At 36.8% G+C, this 11,150-nt stretch overlaps 1 non-coding gene and 1 pseudogene across 1 annotated transcript; one reads left to right on the forward strand and one right to left on the reverse strand.

The window, feature by feature from the left end:
* The first annotated feature begins 7,707 nt into the window (after positions 1 to 7,707).
* LOC126031818 (U6 spliceosomal RNA) lies at positions 7,708 to 7,812 on the forward strand. Its single transcript, XR_007503643.1, has one exon. It is a non-coding gene; the product is annotated as a U6 spliceosomal RNA (small nuclear RNA).
* Positions 7,813 to 10,663: 2,851 nt separating this feature from the next.
* Positions 10,664 to 10,781, reverse strand: LOC126031461 (uncharacterized; annotated as a pseudogene).
* Positions 10,782 to 11,150: the final 369 nt, after the last annotated feature.

Here is an 11,150-nt window from a genome sequence, read left to right on the forward strand (position 1 = left end):
GATCGCTGGTATCCCATATGGTCCCCAGAACCAGCCAGGAGTGATTTCTGAATAAAGAGCCAAGAATAATGTCTGAGCACTGCCAGGTGTGGCCCAAAACAAAAAAAAAAAGAAAGAAAGAAAGAAAAGAAAAGAAACTATTTAAATACTATTTATCTTATAATCTAGATTACTTATTATGTACTTGAAATAAATTTATTCTCTTAGATTCAGGAAATAGCTTAGTGGTCAGCTATTATATAATACATTGGACTAATAGGTAACTATTAATAGATATTGATATTCAAAACATAAGTGAATTCAAAATAAATTATAGATTTTTAAAATATATACTACTATTCTATGTCTGAGTCCTGAGGAAATGTTTCATAATACTCAGATTTTTATCTGTTTGTAAGACAAGTGGCTCAGTTTTTATCTCTGAAGATCAGACAACAGACTTCTTCTTTAGTTTAGCTCTTCCAATATACCTTCTTTCTTTTTTCAGCTTTTTTTTTTGGTGGGGGGGTCACACCTGGCAGCACTCAGGGGTTACTCCTGGTTCTGTGCTCAGAAATTGCTCCTGGCAGGCGTGGGGGACCAAAAAAAATCTGGGAATCAAACTGGGATCCATCTAGGGTTGGCTGCATGCAAGGCAAACATCCTACTATTGTGCTATCATTCCGGCCCCTCCAATATACCCTTCATACAATTCTGTATTTTCAGAAGGAAATTTGAAAAATCCCTTTAAGAAACATGGTGTCTCCTTCCATTATATAGTACAGTCATTTGATTGACCTATGTTTAACTTAATAATGCCTCATCTCTAGGCAAGTAAATAAAAGTTATTATTAATTCTAATCCAAATGCAATGTCTGAGCTATACATTTAATAATATAGTAATAAGAATATCAACTCCCACTAATACATATAGCAATATCTGTTATTTTCCCAAGATTCTTCCTTTTAACATATATGTTAATGTTGGACTTACTCAGCAAATCTAAGAATTATATTTATGGCTCTTCAGCTACAGATTCAAGAATCTCAGGCATTGTGTAACTGCAGGAGGAATCATCCACCCTGAGGTGATAAAGGACTGGAAACGCATCACTAACTTGGACATCCATGAAGGATATGGGAAAACTGAAACTGTAGGTTGATATGGGTTCAACATTCAGTTCGAGAAATAAATGTGTGCAGTCACTATATAAAGACATTGGCAAAAATCTACACCTAAAATGTAGATTAAATAGATCTTAAGCCAGAGAAAGAAACTGATTTAAACTGGAGGGACTCTTCTTCCATAAGAAAATAAAGAAAAGAGGGAGCTGGAGCAACAGCACAATAGGTAGGGCATTTGCCTTGCACACGACCAAACTGAGTTTGATCCCCAGCATCCCATATGGTCATGCAATCCTGCCAGGTGTGATTCCTGAGCACAGATAGAGGAATAACCCCGGAGTGCTGCTCACTTTGACCCAAAACCTCAAGAAGATCAAGAAAGGGCATATACAAATGTATGTTTATGGATTTTATAGCTATAAGTTGAGCGATATTACACCTAATTTTTTGTGTGAAATATGAGGTATTTTCTTGTGATAAAAATCAGTAAAATGTGTGATATTAAGAGCACAACTGGTTTTGGTCACTGTTCATTTTCAAAGTCACTAGCTACATTATTAAACGCTTCTCTCCAATATCATCCTAAAACACAGATATAAGTAAAATGTTGGAATGATTCTTGATAAAGGTTTATCCAAGAGAGTATAATAAAAGGTCAGTAAACAAGGGACCTATTAATACTGGTCAAAAATGATGATGAATGTAAAATATAAAGAATCAAGACTGAATAGAAAAGAATCTTAATTCAAGATCAATGGTGAGATGATAAATAAAAGAAAATGTTAGTAGTCATGGAATTACTATAGATAATAGCTGTGGCCTGCTGAGCTATCATAACAATGTGTCATAGACATTTAAACATAATGTATTTATTTCTCATAACTTGAGAGACTATAATTCCAAGACCAGGTGAGTTATGGTTGCATTTTAGTGAGAACTCTTTTCCTGAACTCTCTCCATCCTCACATAAAGGAGAGAAACACCAATATCTATGGTATCTCTTCTTTTTATATACATTTTTTGTTTTTGTTTTTGAGCCACATTTAGCAGTACTCAGGTGTTACTCCTGTTTCTGCACTCAGATATCACTCCTGGAGGTGCTGAGGCGACCATATGGGTTTCAGGCATCAAACCTAGGTCTGCTGTGTGCAAGGCAAACACCTGCCCTGCTGAGCTATCACACTGGCCCCAGGTATCTCTTCTTATATTAACACTAAAACCATAAGAAGGAAGCCAGAGAGCTAGTACAGTGGGTAGGGTATTCAAAAACCAGCATAGCATATGCTCCCCTAAGCACTGCCAGCAGTAATTCTTGAATGCAGAGACAGAAGTAACCCCTAAGTATTCCCAGGTCCCAGAACAAATCTATACTAAGGATCCCATGCTCATAAGATCAGCTCAACCTGATTGCCTCACAAAGACCCCAACTCACTTATCATTACATTGCATAAATGTATGAACCAGATGAATTTGTGAGCATACACTTCCACACAATAGTAGTAATTTAAAAATTAAATTTAAGATGTACAACATTTGTAGGTGTTGCCAAACTCAAAGGTACAGGTGACCCAAGGATTAATGAAGTGTCATAAAACTTCTGAAGATACAAAGCAAGCAAGTAAAAAAAACTACTGTAGGCTTATTCATGGAGATAGATTTAATATTAATTATTATATAATATTATTCAATTATAGACTATATTATTTGATATTATAATATTATATAATATAAATTACTCCTCAAAATTAATATAATAGATTTAAATTTAATAGAGTCAGGATAATGGTGTTAAAGGACAGCAACAAGCCACATGCAGAAATGGGCTTTAACAAACAAGAAATGATTGGAAGATACATAAATTACAACTATCAAGATTGATAGAGGGAGGTAAAGGCAAATGGTGTGTAAACTTACAGAGGGTGTCAGAGTGGTTAATAGTCAGGTGGTATTATTGGGAGCACAGATCACACTAACTCTGTGAAATACTGAGGCTTTGTAGCCTGTACTTGAGAGGTGTGTGTTAACCTTTAGCATGAAGAGCTAGATCTCTGAAAAGCCAAATGTTGAAGAAAATAGTAAGGGGCCAGAGCAATAGTACAGTGGGTAGGGGATTTGCCTTGCAGACGGCCAACCCAGACTCAGATTTTGTCCCCAGAATTCCATATCTTCCTCCAAGCCTCCCAGGAGTGATTCTGAGCACAAAGCCAGGAGTAACCCCTGAGTACCGCCAGGTGTGACCCCAAAACAAAAAGAAAAAGAATAGAATAAGAAAATAGTGAGTAGAATTCAGAAAATATGGGTCTGTCAAGAGTTAATTATTTAAATGCTGTTTATTTTTGTTTTGAGTTACACGTGGTAGTACTTAGGGAACAAAGCCTGGTGCTTGCTCAGGGGTTGCTCACAATGGTGCTGTGGGTGGGGGATAAGTGGGGAGAACCATGCAGCGCTGGGGACTGAATCTGGACATCCTACATTCAAAGCATGCACATAGCCAGTTGAAATATGTCTCAGGTACTTAACTAATATTTTGTCTAGAGAGTGAAATGAGTATAACTTGGAGAGAGAATATAAAGATAGGTAAGTATACATCATGAAAGAGGCCAGAGAAATAACATCGAGTAGGGTGTTTGCCTTGCACACAAAGGACTCAGCATCCCATATGGTCAGCTGAGCCTGTCAGGAGTCATTTCTAAGTTCAAAGCCAGGAGTAACCCCTCATCACAACCAACTGTGGCCCCTAAACCCAAGAGAAAAACCAAACACACACAAACACACACACACACATACACACATACAACATGAGAACAAATTGTAAGAGAAGATACAGAACTTAGAGGAATTCATATTTCCGATATGCTACCTTACAGATAGCAGAAATTTTATGAGGAGACATTTTGCTCAAAACTGATCTCAGTGATCTTCTGATCCATAGGTGTAGCTAAGAATAATGAGATATCTGGATTATTGCATTCACTGAGAGATGTCCCATAACAAGGTGCCTGTGAAACAGAAGCATCCATGATTTTTAAATAATATAATTTCTGGGGTCAGAAAGCCAGCCTACAACCAACCTGAATTCAATCCACTATGCGATATTTTGTGCCCTGAGCCATGCCCAGAGTTATCCAGGAGTGATCCCTGAGCAGAGTCAGGAGTAAGCCCTGATCACAGCCGGAAACAAAACTAACAAGAGAATATAAATTCAATATTTTAAGTCCTTTAACCTTTTACATTTGTCTTACTTGCTGCCAATGTTTTTATCAATTATACTAAGAAGGGAAGTTCATCGTTTTTACACCACCTAAACCTTTCATAAAATTACTCTGCCTTTATACATGTCCTTCCAAAGGCATTTAGTGGTGAATGCTAAATGCCAGTTTGCCTGAAAAAAGACAAATTTCAAGACATAGATGAGCTGATTGTCTAACTCTGGGGAGAATCCCTTTCAAGAGGGTATCTCTGTTTCCTATAGTCCTTTAGGTTCTTGGGTACAAGGTCCATTGGTTTTCTAAATCCATCCTTTTAGAGGGTTCATCTCTCTGCTACAGGTGCCTAAGGTTGGGATATCAGATGTAGGCACAAACCCCTTATTCCTCTGGAAAGTCTATGATATGTGAGATCCACAGAATTGTCAGTATAGCTGAGCCAGGTAACAGCACTGTATGTCTCCTCTCCTACCCAACTCAGTATGTCCTATTTGACCTTGGTTGTGGAGAATCTAATTTTAGTTATTTCCTAAGATTTATTACATATATACTTGTAGATTTCATATATTCTTGGGAGGAGCTGAGTTCAGGATCTCCCTGTGTTGCAATATCTGTTCCCTGTCCCCATTGTTCATGCTTTAATCATCAAACAGGTCTTTAACAATCTTTTGTGAGTTTAATTATATCATGTCAACACCTCAAAATAGAGATGATAGATATATTAGTCTATGGCTTTGCTATTTAATTTTTCCTTTACAGTTTATTACTTAAAATAAAAATAGGGGGAGGGGCTAGGATAAGAAGACAGTAGGTAGGTTGCTTGCCTTGCCTGTGTCTGACCTGAGTTCTATACCTGACACACCCTATGATCTCCTGAAACCATCAGGAGTAATCCCTGAGCACAGAGTCAGGAATAAGTTCTGAGCATTACTAAGTGTGACACTCCCCACCAAAAATAAATAAATAAATAAAGGATACAGTGCTTCAGTCCTCTTAAATAATTTATATAATTTTTTTAGTTGCACCTCTATGGTATTATTGGCATGCTTTATCTCCTTTGTGTTTGCTGAAAATTGGTAGATAAATCTAAACATTTAATCATTTTCCTGTTTCATTTTGTTTTCAAGATTATCTCTAAGTCATAAGCTGTCCTTCCATTAGGAGGTACATGATATAGGTAACACTTTTTTCTTCATCCTGAAAATAGCCATTGGTAGTAAATTAATAGAGTAATAATTTTAATGCTTTTAAAAAGAAAAAAACTGTCTACATTTTTTTTAATATAGGGACTTATCTGTGCCACTTCCAAAAGAATGAAATTGAAACCTGGTTCTTTAGGAAAGCCATTGCCACCTTATATTGTCCAGGTAAGACACCATAATTAGTAATTCTCATAACTAAGAGTTAACAAAACTAAATAGCAAAACAGTTCTGCTATTCTTTGCTGATGAAAACCATCCAGGCATAATAAGGCTATGGTTAACTGATGCAAATATTCAGGTTCAGGAAGGTAGGATAACTTTTCCAAGATTACACACATAGTAAGTGACAAAATCCATTTTCAAACACAAGAGATCCATTTTCTAACCCATTCTTATAACAGAATCCATACTTTGTTTTTCTTTTTAGATGAAGGGTTGAGCCACACCTAACAGTGCTTAGGGCCTACTCCTGACTCTATGCTCAGGAGTTGCTCCCAGTGATGCTCAGGAAACATCCAGTTTTGGGAACTGAACCTGGACCATCAGTTTGCAAACCAGGCACTCCAGTTTACTGAACTATCTTTTTAGTACCATACTTCTTTTTAAAAAAAGAAAAAAAAGGGGGCCGGGCAGTGGCGCTAGAGGTAAGGTGCCTGCCTTGCCTGCGCTAGCCTAGGACGGACCTCGGTTCGATCCCCCGGCGTCCCATATGGTCCCCCAAGAAGCCAGGAGCAACTTCTGAGCGCATAGCCAGGAGTAACCCCTGAGCATCACAGGGTGTGGCCCAAAAACCAAAAAAAAAAAAAAGAAAAAAAAGTCCATACTTCTTTTTAAATTGATTTTTATTGTTATAGTTTTGTAGCATGCTGACAGTAGTATAGACATTTATTTTATGTTCAGAATAAATACTGTTTTTCATTCCTTTTGACTTGGGCATGTTTCCCCAAACAGTTCTTGGAATCTCTGGGACAATTCTCAGGATGCTCAGCCTGAATGTGCAAGAATAAAGCCTGAGATACAACTATAAAACAATAGAAGAAAACTCAGATAATATACTCAGTGAACATTTATTGCAAAGAGGGTTGGGGAAACTCAGATTCAAGTACACAGAAAACAAAAAATAAATAAATAATTTGATTATGTAATAAAAACAAGCATTTATACAATGAAAAAACTACCACATGGGCCTTGAGTGATAGCATAGTGGTAGGGCATTTGCTGACCCAGGACAACCTGGGTTCAATCCCCAGCATCCATATGGTCCCCCAAGCCTGCTAGGAATGATTTCTGAGCACAGAGCCAGGAGTAACTCCTGGGCACCTCCAACTGTGACCTGAAAGAAACAAAAAAGAAAGGAAGAAAGAAAGAAACTACCCCAAAAACAAAGTGCAATGATAGATCATATGCCAAAGTGTCAGCATTTAAAATACAAAAGAATTATGCAATCCAATAAAATAATGTACAATAAATCTAAATAGCCACTTTCTTCAGAGATCTCAGGCACATGTAAACATGCTCAACATGATTTAAAAATGCAAATAGGGACCAGAGAGATAGCATGGCAGTAGGGCGTTGGCTTTGCATGCAGAAGGACGGTGGTTTGAATCCCGGCATCTCATATGGTCCTCTGAGCCTGCCAGGAGCAATTTCTGAGTGCAAAGCTAGGAGTAACCCCTGAGCGCTGCTGGGTATGACCCAAAAATGCAAATAAAAACATGAAAATATATAAAATAATATATTTGAAATATATAATAAATATATTAAATAATAAATAAATGAAAAATAAAAATAAAAATTACCTCACAATAGCAATTGTAATTAATCATACATAAAATAATATCAGATAATATATATTAAATCATATATGTATAAAATATCTATATATCAAATAATAATGATATATATAAAATCTGGAAACCATATGTGGATAAAAGGAACTCTTACATAATTTTGGAAATTTGTGTAATTTCTGTAGATAATGGTGTAGCGATTCCTGTAAACATTAAAACTACAATGTCCTGAGTGATAGCACAACACGGAGGGCATTTGCCTGGCATGTGGCCAACCCGGGTTTGATTCCTGGCATCCCATATAGACCCCCATCTGCCAGGAGTGATTCCTGAGTGCAGAACCAGAAGTAACCCCTGAGTGTTGTCAGTTGTGGCTCCCGAACAAAAAAATTAAAACTACAAATAGTTGCTTCAGTAACACATATACTAAGAATTGAAACAATGTAGAGAAGATTAATATGACCCCTGCATAAGAATGACATATAAATTTGTGAGGCTTTCTTTTTTTTTTTTGGTTTTTGATTTTTGTGTCATACCAGTGATGCTCAGGGTTACCTGGCTATGGGCTCAGAAATCACTTGGGAGAACCATATAGGACTCCAGGGGGTGGAACTGTGGTCTGCCTTAGGTCAGCGCTGCAAGGCAAATGTTCTGCCACTTGTGCCACAAATCCAGCCCAGCGTTTTATATTTTTGCAATCTGTTTTTTTTAATGAGCAGAAATGTGACTTTTTATTTTCTCTTTTAAAACCTAAGTTTGCCTTCACAGTGATGACTGGAGATTACTACTTTCAAAGGACATTGGTCTTTAAGTCTAATATAGGACTTTATTTTTATTTTTTTGTCTGTTGGGGTTTGAAGGTTTTTATTTGTTCATTTGGGGACTATGTCTGGCAGTACTCAGGACTTATTCTTAGCTCTACACTCAGGGATTACTCCTAACAAGGCTTGATGACTTGTATGGGTTGCTGGAGATCAAGCTGGATCAAGCACATAAAAGGCAAGTGGCTTGTACTGCCAGCTCTTGTGGAAAAATCCTCAAGCAACTCAGCAGTAAAGCTCTTGTTTTGACTGTGAAAGACTTTGTGTTCAATTCTCAACATCAATAAATACATATACATATACATAGACACACATAGACAATATAAAACAAAAGAAAAGATAAAAAAAACTTCCAAGGAATCTAATAAAGATAATAATAAATTTAGAATGAGGGTTAGAGAGAGAGTTCAGCGGGCCAAGAACATGAGTTGCAGGAAAGGAAACTCAGGTTTGATCCTGGGAGCTGCATGATCCCCTAAGAAACATTGGGAGTGACACCTGTGTACAGAGCCAGAAGTAATACCTGAGCACAATTGGGTGTGACACCCCCAAAATTTCAGGATAAATATGGTATTTCAACCTAGAAGTTTGTCAAACTTGGGTGTGTGTATTTTTTATTAATTTTTTATCTTTGGTTTATGATACTCTTAAACCTATAAACATCATTCCAAATGGGTGTGTATATTATTAGCCTTTGTTTGGAAATGATATTAAAATTCCAAAGAAAATTTTCAAGTTGGTGAAAATCCCTGTAACTCAGCATGTTCTTAAACTTCTGACAGATTAATGGATTAATGGCCATTCATTATATTCTTGGTCATTAACGAAGTCATTAAACTAATAAAACTACACAATGCACTTGAACATTCTTCTTACTCCTAAACTGCCTTCCAGTCATTATTGAGCAAACTTAGCCATGATCACATCCCAGATGTTACAAAAGTGCCGCATCAACTTTTAAATTCCCTTTAATTTATTTTGTAATACATTATTTGGGTAGCTAACTTTTGTGATTTAAAGCTCTTTCCCTCCACATCCTACTTTTCATAAAAGTTGTATAAAAGAGGTAGAATCTTGTAGCTCATCCTCAAAACAAAATTGTGCATAGGACTATTTTTACAATACTTACATTCTACATAAGAAAATTGAGAGACAGAAATGGACAGGAATTCTGGTCTCATAATCAAAAACTGGAGAGTGGTGGCCAGGCCAATAGCACAATGGTAGGGCATTTGCCTTGCACGCGGCTGACCCAGGATGAACCTGGGTTCGATTCCCAGCATCCCATATGGAACCCCAAGCTAGGAGCAGTTTCTGAGTGCATAGCCATAAGTAACCCCTGAGTGTCACCAGGTGTGGCCAAATAAATAAGTAAATAATAAACAAAACAAAACAAATGGAAAGTGGAGCTACAAACTCAGGTTTTTCCAGCTCAGACATCCCCTACAAGGTATTGCCTCTTAGCCTGCCCAACTTCTGGGTACACAAACAAAACCAGTTTCCTAAAATTTTAAGTGAGGAAGAAAAGAGGGCCAAAAGCTTTAAATTTAGATCATGTGTTATTTAAGAAACAACCTAAATTTTCTACAAGAAAAATGTCTCTGTTTATCTAATTGAAGATTGTGGATGAAAATTCAAATGTCCTGCCTCCAGGAGAAGAAGGAAATATTGCAGTTCTCATAAAACCAAATCAACCTAACCCTGTATATTGTCCACATATGGTAAGGAAAATATTGCTTTTTTTCCAAGTTCTTTTATTATTACTGCTTATTAAGGGAGCATATTAAATTTTGTGATCTTTAAAAACTTTTACCTTTTAATTTTTGCCAGTTTTCAGATCTTTGAAAATGTTAAATAATAGTAAAATGAACACTTTTGGTCTTTCATCACCAATACCAATTCTATTAATAATATTAACTCAATTATATTTATATATTTATTTTTTTAATTTAATCACCATGATTACAAGCATGATTGTAGTTGAATTTCAGTCATACACAGAACACCTCCCCTTCACCAGAGCAACATTCCCACCACGAATGCCACTCTTCCTCCTCCCCCATCCCTGCCTGTATTCTAAACAGGCATTCTATTTCTCTCATTCTTTAACATTATCATTCTCGTTGTTAATATAGTTATTTCCCTAACAGCATTCACAACACTTTGTGGTAAGGTTCATATTGTGAGCCAGTCCTTCCAGCCCTTCCAGCCCTTAACTCTATTGACTTTGGGCCTTATTACAATAATGTCTTTAATTTTTCTTAAAACCCATATATGAGTGAGACTATTCTGTGTCTATCTCTCTCCCTCTGACTTATTTTACTCAGCATAATAGATTCCATATACATCCATGTATAGGAAAATTTCATGACTTTATCACTCCTGATGGTTGCATAATATTCCATTGTGTGTGTATCACAGTTTCTTTAGCCATTCATCTGCTGAAGGGCATCTTGATTGTTTCCTGAGTCTGGTTGTTATAAATAGAATTTCAATGAATATAGGTGTGAAGAAGGGTTTTTTTTTCTTTTTTTTTTTTAAGCCTACAGCACCCGGTACTCCCAGGTGGTCTCCCATCCAAATACAACCAGGCCCAACCCTGCTTAGCTTTCAAGATCAGACGAGATTGGGCGTGTTTGGGGTGGTATGGCCGTAGACTAAAAAAGGCATTTTTGAATTGTATTTTTTTTTATTCCTAGGGTATATCCCTAGAACAGATATAGGTGGATCATATGGGAGTTCAATTTCCAGTTTTTTGAGGAATATCCATATTGTTTTCCATAAAGGCTAGTCTAGGTGGCATTCCCACCAGCAGTGAATAATAGTTCTTTTCTCTTCACATCTCCGCCAGCACTGATTGTTCTTGTTCTTTGTGATACCAGTCTCTGTGGTGTGAGATGGTACCTCACTGTTGTTTTGATTTGCATCTCCCTGATGATTAGTGATGTGGAACTTTTTTTCATGTGTCTTTTGGCCATTTGTATTTCTTCTTTGAGGAAGTGTCTATTCATTTCTTCTCCCCATTTT

Source organism: Suncus etruscus, chromosome 15, assembly GCF_024139225.1.
Source record: "Suncus etruscus isolate mSunEtr1 chromosome 15, mSunEtr1.pri.cur, whole genome shotgun sequence".
Classification (NCBI taxonomy): domain Eukaryota; kingdom Metazoa; phylum Chordata; class Mammalia; order Eulipotyphla; family Soricidae; genus Suncus; species Suncus etruscus.